At 44.4% G+C, this 13,035-nt stretch overlaps 1 long non-coding RNA gene across 2 annotated transcripts; it reads left to right on the top strand.

Moving 5' to 3' along the window:
* Positions 1-1,383: 1,383 nt before the first annotated feature.
* LOC106566784 (uncharacterized) lies at positions 1,384-12,191 on the top strand. 2 transcript variants are annotated; one of them, XR_006758522.2, is made up of 3 exons: positions 1,384-6,513; positions 6,830-7,423; positions 8,082-12,191. It is a non-coding gene; the product is annotated as an uncharacterized LOC106566784 (long non-coding RNA). The 2 variants fall into 2 exon arrangements; XR_014380011.1 differs by having other exon boundaries at positions 1,384-7,423.
* The last annotated feature ends 844 nt before the right edge of the window (positions 12,192-13,035 follow it).

The raw sequence follows: 13,035 nt of genomic DNA, 5'->3' as shown, positions 1-13,035 counted from the left end.
TCCCATTCTTCTCTGCAGATCCTCTCAAGCTCTGTCAGGTTGGATGGGGAGCGTTGCTGCACAGCTATTTTCAGGTTTCTCCAGAGATGTTCGATCGGGTTCAAGTCCGGGTTCTGGCTGGTCCACTCAAGGACATTCAGAGACTTGTCCCGAAGCCAATCCTGCGTTGCCAGGTTTCCTCCAGACGTGACGCCAAAGAGTTCAATCTTGGTTTCATCAGAACAGGGAATCTTGTTTCTCATGTTCTGAGAGTCTTTAGGTGGCTTCCGTCTGGCCACTCTACCATAAAGGCCTAATTGTTTTTTATTTGTATTTATTTCACCTTTATTTAACCAGGTAGGCCAGTTGAGAACAAGTTATAATTTACAACTGCGACCTGGTCAAGATAAAGCAAAGCAGTGCAACAAAAAACAACACAGAGTTACACATGGGATAAACAAACGTACAGTCAATTACACAATAGAACGTCTATATACAGTGTGTGCAAATGTAGTAAGATTAATAAGGTAAATCAATAAATAGGCCATAGTGGCGAAATAATTACAATTTAGCAATTAAACACTGGAGTGATAGATGTGCAGAAGATGAATGTGAAAGTAGAGATACTGGGGTGCAAAGAAGCAAAAAAATAAGTAACAATATGGGGATGAGGTAGTTGGGTGGGCTATTTACAGATGGGCTATGTACAGGTGCAATGATAGGTAAGCTGCTCTGATAGCTGATGCTTAAAGTTAGTGAGGGAGATATGAGTCTCCAGCTTCAGTGATTTTTGCAATTCGTTCCAGTCATTGGCAGCAGAGAACTGGAAGGAAAGGCGGCCAAAGAGGAATTGGCTTTGGGGGTGATCAGTGAAATATACCTGCTGGAGAGCGTGCTACGGGTGGGTGCTGCTGTGGTGACCAGTGAGCTGAGATAAGGTGGGGCTTTACCTAGCAGAGACTTATAGATGACCTGGAGCCAGTGGGTTTGGCGACGAATATGAAGCGAGGGCCAGCCAACAAGAGCGTACAGGTCGCAGTGGTGGGTAGTATATGGGGCTTTGGTGACAAAACGGATGGCACTGTGATAGACTGCATCCAATTTGCTGAGTAGAGTGTTGGAGGCTATTTTGTAAATGACATCGCTGAAGTCGATGATCGGTAGGATAGTCCGTTTTACGAGGGTATGTTTGGAAGCATGAGCGAATGATGCTTTGTTGCGAAATAGGAAGCCGATTCTAGATTTCATTTTGGATTGGAGATGCTTAATGTGAGTCTGGAAGGAGAGTTTACAGTCCAACCAGACACCTAGGTATTTGTAGTTGTCCACATATTCTAAGTCAGAACAGTCCAGAGTAGTGATGCTAGACGGGCGGGCGGGCGGGTGCGGGTAGCAATCGGTTGAAGAGCATGCATTTAGTTTTGCTTGCATTTAAGAGCAGTTGGAGGCCATGGAAGGAGTGTTGTATGGCATTGAAGCTTATCTGGAGGTTTGTTAACACAGCGTACAAAGAAGGGCCAGAAGTATACAGAATGGTGTCGTCTGCGTAGAGGTGGATCAGAGAATCACCAGCAGCAAGAGCGACATCATTGATGTATACAGAGAATAGAGTCGGCCCGAGAATTGAACCCTGTGGCACCCCCAAACAGACTGCCAGCGGTCCAGACAAGGCCTTCCGATTTGACACACTGAACTCTATCTGAGGAGTAGTTAGGGAACCAGGCAAGGCAATAATTTGAGAAACCAAGGCTGTTGAGTCTGCCGATAAGAATGTGGTGATTGACAGAGTCGAAAGCCTTGGCGAGGTCAATGAATACGGCTGCACAGTATTGTCTTTTATCGATGGAGGCTATGATATTGTTTAGGACCTTGAGTGTGGCTGAGGTGCACCCATGACCAGCTCGGAAACTAGATTGCATAGCGGAGAAGGTACGGTGGGATTTGAAATGGTCGGTGATCTGTTTGTTAACTTGGCTTTCGAAGACTTTAGAAAGGCAGGGTAGGATAGATATAGGTCTGTAACAGTCTGGGTCTAGAATGTCACCCCCTTTGAAGAGGGGGATGACCGCGGCAGCTTTCCAATCTTTAGGGATCTCAGACGATATGAAAGAGCGATTGAACAATAGGGGTTGCAACAATTGTGGCAGATAATTTTAGAAAGAGAGGGTCCAGATTGTCTAGCCCAGCTGATTTGAAAGGCCTGCTCGCTGAAGTGTTTTAGGGAGTGTTTGACAGTGATGAGGGGTGGTCGTTTGACCGTGGACCCATTACGGTCACAGGCAATGAGGCAGTGATCACTGAGATCCTGGTTGAAGACAGCAGAGGAATTTAGAAGGCAGGTTGGTCAGGATGCTATCTATGAGGGTGCCGTGTTTCAGTTCCATGAAAGTTTGTGTGAGATTGAGGGCATCTAGCTTAGATTGTAGGACGGCCGGGGTGTTAAGCATATCCCAGTTTAGGTCACCTAACAGTACAAACTCTGAAGATAAATGGGGGGCAATTAATTCACATATGGTGTCTAGGGCACAGCTGGGGCTGAGGGGGATCTATAACAAGCGGAAACAGTGAGAGACTTATTTCTGGAAAGGTGGATTTTTAAAAGTAGAAGCTCAAACTGTTTGGGCACAGACCTGGATAGCATGACAGAACTCTGCAGGCTATCTCTGCAGTAGATTGCAACTCCACCCCCTTTGGCAGTTCTATCTTGGTGGAAAATGTTGTAGTTGGGGATGGGAACTTCTGAATTTTTGGTGGCCTTCCTAAGCCAGGATTCAGACACGGCTAGGACATCAGGGTTGGCGGAGTGTGCTAAAGCAGTGAATAAAACAAACTTAGGGAGTTGCTTCTGATGTTAACATGCATGAAACCAAGGCTTTTACGGTTACAGAAGTCAACAAATGATAGTGCCTGGAAAATAGGAGTGGAACTAATTGCTACAGGGCCTGGGTTAACCTCTACCTCTCTAGGAACAGAGGATGAGAGTATGGCTAAAGGCTATAAGTACTGGTTGTCTAGTGCGTTGGAGACAGACAGTAAAAGGAGCAGATTTCTGGGCGTGGGAGAATAGATTCATAATGTACAGACAAGGGTATGGTAGGATGTGAGTACAGTGGAGGTAAACCTTGGCGTTGAGTGACGATGAGAGATGTTTTGTCTCTGGAGAGACAAGTTAAGCCAGGTGAGGTCTCTGCATGTGTGTGGGGTGGGACGAAAGAGCTATATAAGGCATTTTGAGTGAGACTGAGGGCTCTACAGTGAAATAAAACAGTAACTAGCCAAGACAGCAGCAGACAAGGCATATTGACATTAAAGAAAGGCACAAAAGCAATCACAGGTGTTGATCAGGAGAGCTAAGACAACAACGGGTAAATGGCGCTGAATGGGCAGAGCGGGTCAGTGCTGCAATTGGTGGAGTGCTGCAGAGATGGTTGTCCTTCTGGAAGGTTCTCCCATCTCCACAGAGGAACTCTCGATCTCTGTCAGAGTAACCATTTGGTTCATGGTCACCTCCCTGACCAAGGCCCTTCTCCCTCGATTGCTCAGTTTGGCCGGGTGGTCAGCTCTAGGAAGAGTCTTGGTGGTTCTAAACTTCTTCCATTTAAGAATGATGGAGGTCACTGTGTTCTTGGGGAACTTCAATGCTGCAGAAATGTTTTGGTACCCTTCCCCAGATCTGTGCCTCGACACAATCCTGTCTCGGAGCCCTACGGACAATTCCTTCGACCTAATGGCATGGTTTTTGCTCTGACATTCACTGTCAACTGTAGGACCTTATTTAGACAGGTGTGTGCCTTTCCAAATCATGTCCAATCAATAGAATTTACCACAGGTGGGCTCCAAATTGTAGAAACATCTCAAGGATGTTCAATGGAAACAGGATGCAGCTGTGCTCAATTTCGAGTCTCATAGCAAAGGGTCTTATGTAAATAAGATTTTTTTGTTTTTAATAAATTAGAAAAAAATTCGAAACTGTTTTCCCTTTGTCATTATGGGGTCTTGTGTGTAGATTGATGAGGGAAAACATATTTTAATCAATTTTAGAATAACGCTCTAACGTAACAAAACGAAAAGTCAAGGGGTCTGAATACTTTCCGAAGGCACTGTATATGCAAAAGTATGTGGACACCCCTTCAAATTAGTGGGTTCGGCTGTTTCAGCCACACCCATTGCTGACAGGTGTATAAATTGAGCACAGAGGCATGCAATCTCCATAGACATACATTGGTAGTAGAATGGCCCTACTGAAGAGCTCAGTGACTTTCAACATGGCATCGTCATAGGATGCCACCTTTCCAACAAGTCAGTTCGTCAAATTTCTGCCCTGCTAGAGCTGCCCCGGTCAACTGTAAGTGCTGTTATTGAGAAGTGGAAACATCTAGGAGCAACAATGGCTCAGCTACAAATTGGTAAGCTACACAAGCTCACAGAACGGGACCGCCGAGTGCTGAGCTGCGTAGCATGTAAAGATTGTCTGTCCTCGGTTGCAACACTCACTACCAAGTTCCAAACTGCCTCTGGAAGCAACGTCAGCATAATAACTGTTCATCGGGACCTTCATGAAATGGGTTTCCATGGCTGTGCAGCCGCACACAAGCATAAGACCACCATGCACAATGCCAAGAGTCAGCTGGAGTGGTGTAAAACTCGCCGCCATCTGACCCCTGGAGCAGTGAAAAAGCGTTCTCTGGAGTGATGAATCACGCTTCACCATCTGGCAGTCCGACAGACGAATCTGGGTTTGGCGGATGCCAAGAGAACACTACCTGCTCGAATGCCAACTGTAAAGTTTGCTGAGGAGTAATAACGGTCTGGGGCTGTTTTTCATGGTTCAGGCAAGGCTCCTCAGTTCCAGTGAAGGGAAATCTTAACTCTACAGTATACAATGACATTCTAGATGATTCTGTGCTTCCAACTTTGTTGCATCAGTTTGGGGAAGGCTCTTTTCTGTTTCAGCCTGACAATGCCCCCGTACACAAACCGAGGTCCATACAGAAATGGTTTGTCGAGATCGGTGTGGAAGAACTTGACAGGCCTCAACCCCATCGAACACCTTTGGGATAAATTGGAACACTGACTGCGAGCCAGGCCTAATTGCCCAACATCAGTGCTTAACCTCACAAATACTCTTGTGGCTGAATATAATCAAATCTCTGCAGCAATGTTCCTTCTAGTGGAAAGCCTTCCCAGAAGAGTGGAGGCTGTTATAGCAGCAAAGGGGGGACCAACTCCTTTATTAATGCCCATGATTTTGGAATGAGATATTGGACGAGCAGGTATCCATATACTATTGGTCATGTAGTGTACATGCCCTCCTGTGCTAACTGACATAGTGTCACGTGTGGCTGTCTGTTATCAGTGGATAGTGAGACTATTGTCTATTTGGACTTTGTCCTCCAGAATGGGGTGGAACATAACACAATTATAACCCTGTGATCAAACTTTATCAGTGTAGAAGCAACAGTCATGTTTCATACTTTGGTAGCCCTTCTTTGATCTGGTTTCATTCAAATATAATCCAATTTCATGAAAACAACAGGATTTTCATTTTTCAGGACCTTTTTAAGCAGTTTTGTGTTTCCGTGATTTAGTATATGTGTTGAATGCTTTCCTCAGGTCTCCACACTGTTGGCTTTGAGGGATTAGTTCAGTGTAGTCGTGAATGATGCCTTGTAATCCACCAACCATTTCACCGATGGTGTTGTAGGATTTTAGATTGATCTCTTAGAAAGAAACACATTTGCTTAATAGCTTAAGTCATCCTGTGGATATGACAGTATGGCTATAGAGATGGGCCAGGAGATCATGGGGTTTGTTTGGACTCTTTCTCCTGGGCAAAGCCCTACTAAAGCCACAGTTCTCTTCCCAAATGGCACCCTATTCCCCATATAGTGCACTACTTTTGACCAGAGCCCATAGTGCACTAAAAAGGGATAGGGTGCCATTTGGGATGCAGCCTCTGTCTGAATGGGAGCCATTGAGAAAGGAGGTATTCAGTAGCATTGAACAGTTGGGAAGGGAGGGAGTCGGGAGGGTGGATTGGCGCTATTCTGAGTAGAGTTCAAGGCTTCACTCCACCCTCCCAGGCACACATGGTGTACGGGACACACACTCTCACATTCACGTTACATAGGCCTACTCATTCTCTCTGCACATAGTTTTCTACAGCTTTTATTTTCACCGTAGTATTTACTCTACTACACACCTATTTAATTACTATGCTATTATTTTTGTGCATTCACTCTAATTATATCTAAACTTTTTCACTCAACTATTTATACCAAAAATAGAGAGACATTGGCGAATGGAAAATTGGCAGAAGTCAGGGAATGTTGACCGTCCTTATCTAGCAGTGCTGGAGAGTGTTTCTGCACTGTGCTTTTGACTTCAGGATGGACAGTATTATTCTTAATTCTCTCAAGCCTGTTTTGCCTGATCACACAGCCATGCTGGATGAAGCACACAGCTGGATTTCCTGGGGCAGCGGTTCAGAAAGAAGTCCAGGTCGGTTTGGGAGAGGTAGAAGACAGAATGCTGGTGAGTGACAGTGGGGCCTTGTTTGCCCCAGCGCTGTATTCATGGAAAGATTCTCAATTGGATTTCGCTAAACTCCTATGTCCTCCGTACTCTCCTTACATCCTTTTGAAAAAGGTAATTGAGGAGAGGAAACGTGGAAACAAATGCACTTGTATGAAATGAGACTCCTCCACTAGCACCGCATCAGGCAAATGATGCTTACAGAGTACGAATCCCAAAATACATGACTAAAGTTGTACAAATGTATTTTAGTGATAAAAGGATAAGTAGCATATTGTTTTTAAATGTGTGCATGATTTTCTCTTGTGTGTGGCAGAGTAAACTCAGAGGATGCTCCGCGGGAAGACGCAATCGAGGACAGAGGCAGACTCCTCCGTTCACCTAATAACGAATTGACACTCCACTTATCGGTTTCCAGGTCATGAAGGAGAAAGGACAGAGGAGTCATTTATTTGTCCTTTCAGCTAGGTGCTAACAGAGTGAAATGTGGGTCAATTTACCATGAGAGAGAAAATCATGCAAGGCTTTAAATATAATATCTATCGGTATGTTTGTATGTATGTATGACTGACACAGGTACTTTCGCCATTCTTGCTATCCTGATTGGCACTGTGAAGTGTAACGTGGAGTTGCTTAGCAACGGTGTTGAGGAGCGGGAGGGTTGACAGAGACGTGGCAGTACAACTTACCTTCCTTTGTGGCCTCATACAGGTGAACGCACACACACACTGTCAATTGTCTCTGTTACTCTACAGACAGTGTTGTTTTTGTTGGGGTGTGTGTCGCTGGCTGTCTTGGCCCCGTTGAGTGGTTACACCATGGCAACAACGCTCCATATCAACATCCACCAGCTGCCTCTACTCTGGTCATCCCAACCTACAGACACAGCGGCATTCTGGCTGTAGGCTGGGTAAGCTCCGCTTGGTGTGTGTGTGTGTGTGTGTGTGTGTGTGTGTGTGTGTGTGTGTGTGTGTGTGTGTGTGTGTGTGTGTGTGTGTGTGTGTGTGTGTGTGTGTGTGTGTGTGTGTGTGTGTGTGTGTGTGTGTGTGTGTGTGTGTGTGTGTGTGTGTGTGTGTGTGTGTGTGTGTGCGCAATGTTGATGTGGTGTCTGGAGTGACAGCATGTGCGTCTATACCTGCATTGCTTGCTGTTTGGGGTTTTATGCTGGGTTTCTGTACAGCACTTTGTGACATCAGTTGATGTAAGAAGGGCTTTATAAATAGATTTGATTGATTGACTGTTGCAACGCCTGGCATGCTGTTCTGGTCCCCTCTATGGTGATCCTGCTGGGAGTCAAGATGCTGAATAGACTCTTCAAGACCAAGTTACCCATGCCACCCATGCCCATTCCATGGGAGCTGGTGCTGGTAGACACACACACACACACACACACACACACACACACACACACACACACACACACACACACACACACACACACACACACACACACACACACACACACACATTCAGAAATGAGTCAGAATTGCATAAAGGTCTGTCTTTCTGTTGACGACTGTTCCAGTCTGATGACTTCCTCTCCTCTGTTCTCTTCACTTTATCCTCAGATAATCCTGGCCACCTTCCTGTCAGTGCAGTTGGAGTAATCCTGGCCACCTTCCTGTCAGTGCAGTTGGAGTAATCCTGGCCACCTTCCTGTCAGTGCAGTTGGAGTAATCCTGGCCACCTTCCTGTCAGTGCAGTTGGAGTAATCCTGGCCACCTTCCTGTCAGTGCAGTTGGAGTAATCCTGGCCACCTTCCTGTCAGTGCAGTTGGAGTAATCCTGGCCACCTTCCTGTCAGTGCAGTTGGAGTAATCCTGGCCACCTTCCTGTCAGTGCAGTTGGAGTAATCCTGGCCACCTTCCTGTCAGTGCAGTTGGAGTAATCCTGGCCACCTTCCTGTCAGTGCAGTTGGAGTAATCCTGGCCTCCTTCCTGTCAGTGCAGTTGGAGTAACCCTGGCCACCTTCCTGTCAGTGCAGTTGGAGTAATCCTGGCCACCTTCCTGTCAGTGCAGTTGGAGTAATCCTGGCCACATTCCTGTCAGTGCAGTTGGAGTAATCCTGGCCACCTTCCTGTCAGTGCAGTTGGAGTAATCCTGGCCACCTTCCTGTCAGTGCAGTTGGAGTAATCCTGGCCACCTTCCTGTCAGTGCAGTTGGAGTAATCCTGGCCACCTTCCTGTCAGTGCAGTTGGAGTAATCCTGGCCTCCTTCCTGTCAGTGCAGTTGGAGTTGTGTCCAGGTAGTAGGACACATACCCACTGGGTCAGTCTTACTGTCTCTCTTCATCTGTTTGTGCAATGTAGAGAAATAATAGTGAAAGATAATTTATTTGTGATATAAAACTTAAGTTATTAGAATGTTATGTTCCCAAGCTACATGGGATAGATACAAACATATGATGACACTACCAGTAGGTCCCCTCTCTCTCTCCGTGGCTCCAGTCTGCCCCCCCCCCCCCCAACCCAACCCTCCCCTCTCTAGGACAGGCCAAGGAGCTGTTTCGTCCGGCTCTGTCCCTAGCTGCGGTAGGCTTCAGCTTCACATCCTCCATGGGGAGAATGTACTCCCACAAACATGGTTACACCTTGGACAGCAACCAGGTAACAGAGAAATGAGATCTCATAATGAACTCACTATCCTCACTCCACTGTCAGAAGGACCAGTTTTTCTCTCCCCCTATTTCATTGCTATAAGTGGTCTCCCTGCTGTAGGACCTGTTGGCGATAGGGCTCTGCAACACAATTGGACGGATGTTCCTGTGTTTCGCTGTCAGCTGATCCTTGCCACACAGTACGGTCTAAGGGAGTGTTAGGTGAAAACTCAGGTAGTGATTTTAAATGTTTTAAGGAGAAGGGAATTATTCTTTGTGATAGACATAGTAGTGAAATGAGAGGGGGGTACAAGTGATAGTGATGCATAATTAAAAGTCTGATACGGGAATTTAACCCTGGTCTCCCGTGGGAATATGTAGTCCATAGTTGGCTGCATTGCCACCGGACTAAACTCTGGCACAAATAAAGACTTCTTCTCACATCTTCTATCTCTAACAGTACCAGTCAAAAATGTGGACACACCTACTCATTCCAGGGCTTTTCTTTATTTTTACTATTTTCTACATTGTAGAATAATAGTGACGACATCAGAACTATGAAATAACACATATGGAATCATGTAGTAAGCAAAAAAGTGTTAAACAAATCAAAATATATTTTATATTTGAGATTCTTCAAAGTAGCCACCCTTTGCCTTGATGACAGCTTTGCACATGCTTGGCATTCTCTCAACCAGCTTCATGAGGTAGTCAACTGGAATGCATTTCAATTAACAGGTGTATCTTGTTAAAAGTTAATTTGTGGAATTTCTTTCCTCCTTAATGCGTTTGAGCCAATCAGTTGTGTTGTGACAAGGTAGGGGTGGTATATAGAAGATAGCCCTATTTGGTAAAAGACCAAGTCCATAGTATGGCAAGAACAGCTCAAAGAAGCAAAGAAAATCAACAGTCCATCAAGAATTTATAAAGTTTCTTCCAGTGCAGTTGCAAAAACCATCAAGCGCTATGATGAAACTGGCTCTCATGAGGACCGCCACAGGAAAGGAAGACCCAGAGTTACCTCTGCTGCAGAGGATAAGTTCATTAGAGTTAACTGCACCTCAGATTGCAGGCCAAATAAATGCTTCACAGAGCTTAAGTAACAGACACATCTCAACATCATTTGTTCAGAGAAGACTGCGTGAAATCAGGCCTTCATGGTTGAATTGCTGCAAAGAAACCACTACTAAAGGACACCAATAAGAAGAAGAGGCCAAGAAACATGAGCAATGGACATTAGACCGGTGGAAATCTGTCCTTTGGTCTGATGAGTCCAAATTGGTTCCAACCGCCGTGTCTTTGTGAGACGCAGAGTAAGTGAACGGATGATCTCCGTATGTGTCGTTCCCACCCTGAAGCAGGGAGGAGGAGGTATGATGGTGTGGGGGTGCTTTGCTGGTGACACTGTCTGATTTATTTAGAATTCAAGGCACTTAACCAGCATGGCTGCCACAGCATTCTGCAGCGATACGCCATCCCATCTGGTTTGCGCTTAGTGGGACTATCATTTGTTTTTCAACAGGACAATGACCCAAAACACCTCCAGGCTGTGTAAGGGCTATTTGACCAAGAAGGAGAGTGATGGAGTGCTGCATCATATGACCTGGCCTCCACAATCACCCGACTATAACCCAATTGAGATGGTTTGGGATTAATCATGTAGTAACCACTTTTTTGGTTACTACATGATTCCATATGTGTTATTTCATAGTTTTGATGTCTTCACTATTATTCTACAATGTAGAAAATAGAACAAATTAAGAAATACCCTTGAATGAGTAGGTGTGTCAACATTTGACTGGTACTGTATATGTCATGGTAACTGACAAAATAAAGGAAACACTTGAGTAAATGAGGGATACAAAGTATATTGAAAGCAGGTGCTTCCATACAGGTGTGGTTAACATCCCATCATGCTTAGGGTAATGTGTTAAATGTCCAGTTGCCCATTATCTAACAAATAACACATAGGCCTATGTATTTTATTTCAATGTCCTACTACAATCCACCAGGATTTAAAAAACCCTATTTTTATTGCATTTATTTCCATCAATAATTAGTCCAAAAAGTATTGCACCTGAATTTGACCCCAAAAATATGACTGTTATATTTTCCCTTAAAGCTTTTAAACAATTAACATAATGCATTGTCATTTTATTTCAATTTCAGTAGCTAAATAAGGAGGTAGCCATATCAGTTCCAGCTAAAACTTGGATTGGAATCACGTGCAGCAATAGATCTCTGTGTGCAGGCAGCCTGCTTGCTCGAGCGCATCGGTCACATACTGTATGGTAGTTGGGACAGTGCCCTTGGTAGGCTACACAACAACAAAGCAGGAAAACAACAGTTTCTCAAAATGTACACAAAAAAGGCAAAAAGATTTGACTGCTAAGTGGTATTCCCTGTTCTCCAGGTATAATATTTTTGGGTTCCATGAAGAACCCTTTTCCACAGAGGGTTATACATGGAACCCAAAAGGGTTCTACCTTGAACCAAAAAGGGATTTCCTATGGGGACAGCCGATGAGCCCTTTTTGAAACTTCCAGAAGCTTTAAAATGTGGGCCAGGTTGTCAGGATGCGTAATGTACTGTATAAGTACACATTAATTACAAGTAAGTACCCCTCAAGATACATTTCATTTTAACTATCTAAATCCCGTGTAACACCTAGTAATTACATTGTACTTATGCAAACATTACATTGAGGAGACTGCATCACTTCTTTTTATAAGAAACACTAATGTGTTGAAAATACCAAATTGTTTGCATTGCCAACTTACACACAGCTCTGACACACACACTTATCCCACCAGACATGCCACCAGGGGTCTTTTCACAGTCCCCAAATCCAGAACAAATTCATGAAAACGTACAGTATTGTATAGAGCCATTATTGTATGGAACTTCCCTCCATCTCATATTGCTCAAATAAACAGCAAACCTGGTTTAAAAAAACAGATAATGCAACACCTCACGGCACAACGCCTCTCCCCTATTTGACCTAAATATTTGAGTGTATGCATTGATATGTAGGCTACGTGTGCCTTTAAAACATGTAAAACATAAAATACCAAGTGACGTACTATGCTTTGAAATAGTGTGTTTTTCCTTAACCCAGATGGTACACTTTATTTTGGTGGCAAGTGCTAGCAATAACATTGACAGGAGATATATTTTCAACAGTCCACATTCATGGTTAAGTAATTAGTCTGTTGAGCATAATCTCTCGGACACCCAGCACATCCACGAGGAGTCACAACCTTTGTGACAGTTGTTATTGAATCGGACGCAGCTGAGAAGAAACAAAACACAACGTTTGTGAATGTAGTGGAAAGCTGCCCATTTGTAACAAGCATTAATTGTTACACCTTTGTAATCACAGACCACAATTACTACCAGTTACATGTTATTACACTAACTATTAGTTCCAGTTAACTACAATGCTTGTTTCACTGTAATTACACATGCAATTACACTGTAATAAGGAGCCCTTAATATGAAGTGTTATAGTGGTCAGAATTATGACCTGCTGGTCGTATGGTGGTCAGAAAAAGACATTTTCTGGTCAGTAATAAGACGTCATAAAAATGGCCGACCAGAATAAGCCGTCATAAAAAGACATCGTACGTCCGTCTCTCCCTACAGCTGGTGTGTTTGGCCACCCTAATCTCCACCCTGCTGTTCAACCTGGATCTGGGCCTGACTGCTGCCATGGCCCTCTCTCTGATAACTGGAGTGACTGTATTCTCCTGCTCCAACCCTCTGTGCTTTGCAAACGCTGAGCTGTTCTTCAGCTCTCTGAGGTACTGTAGGTAGGCTACATGCCACGAGACATAAACTATACCTCAACCCAGACAATATAACATAAACCATACCTCAACCCAGACAATATAACATAAACCATACCTCAACCCAGACAATATAACA

The sequence above is a fragment of the Salmo salar genome, chromosome 13 (genome assembly GCF_965601325.2).
Source record: "Salmo salar chromosome 13, fSalSal1, whole genome shotgun sequence".
Taxonomy (NCBI): domain Eukaryota; kingdom Metazoa; phylum Chordata; class Actinopteri; order Salmoniformes; family Salmonidae; genus Salmo; species Salmo salar.
This window is presented reverse-complemented; position numbering and strand designations above follow the sequence as displayed.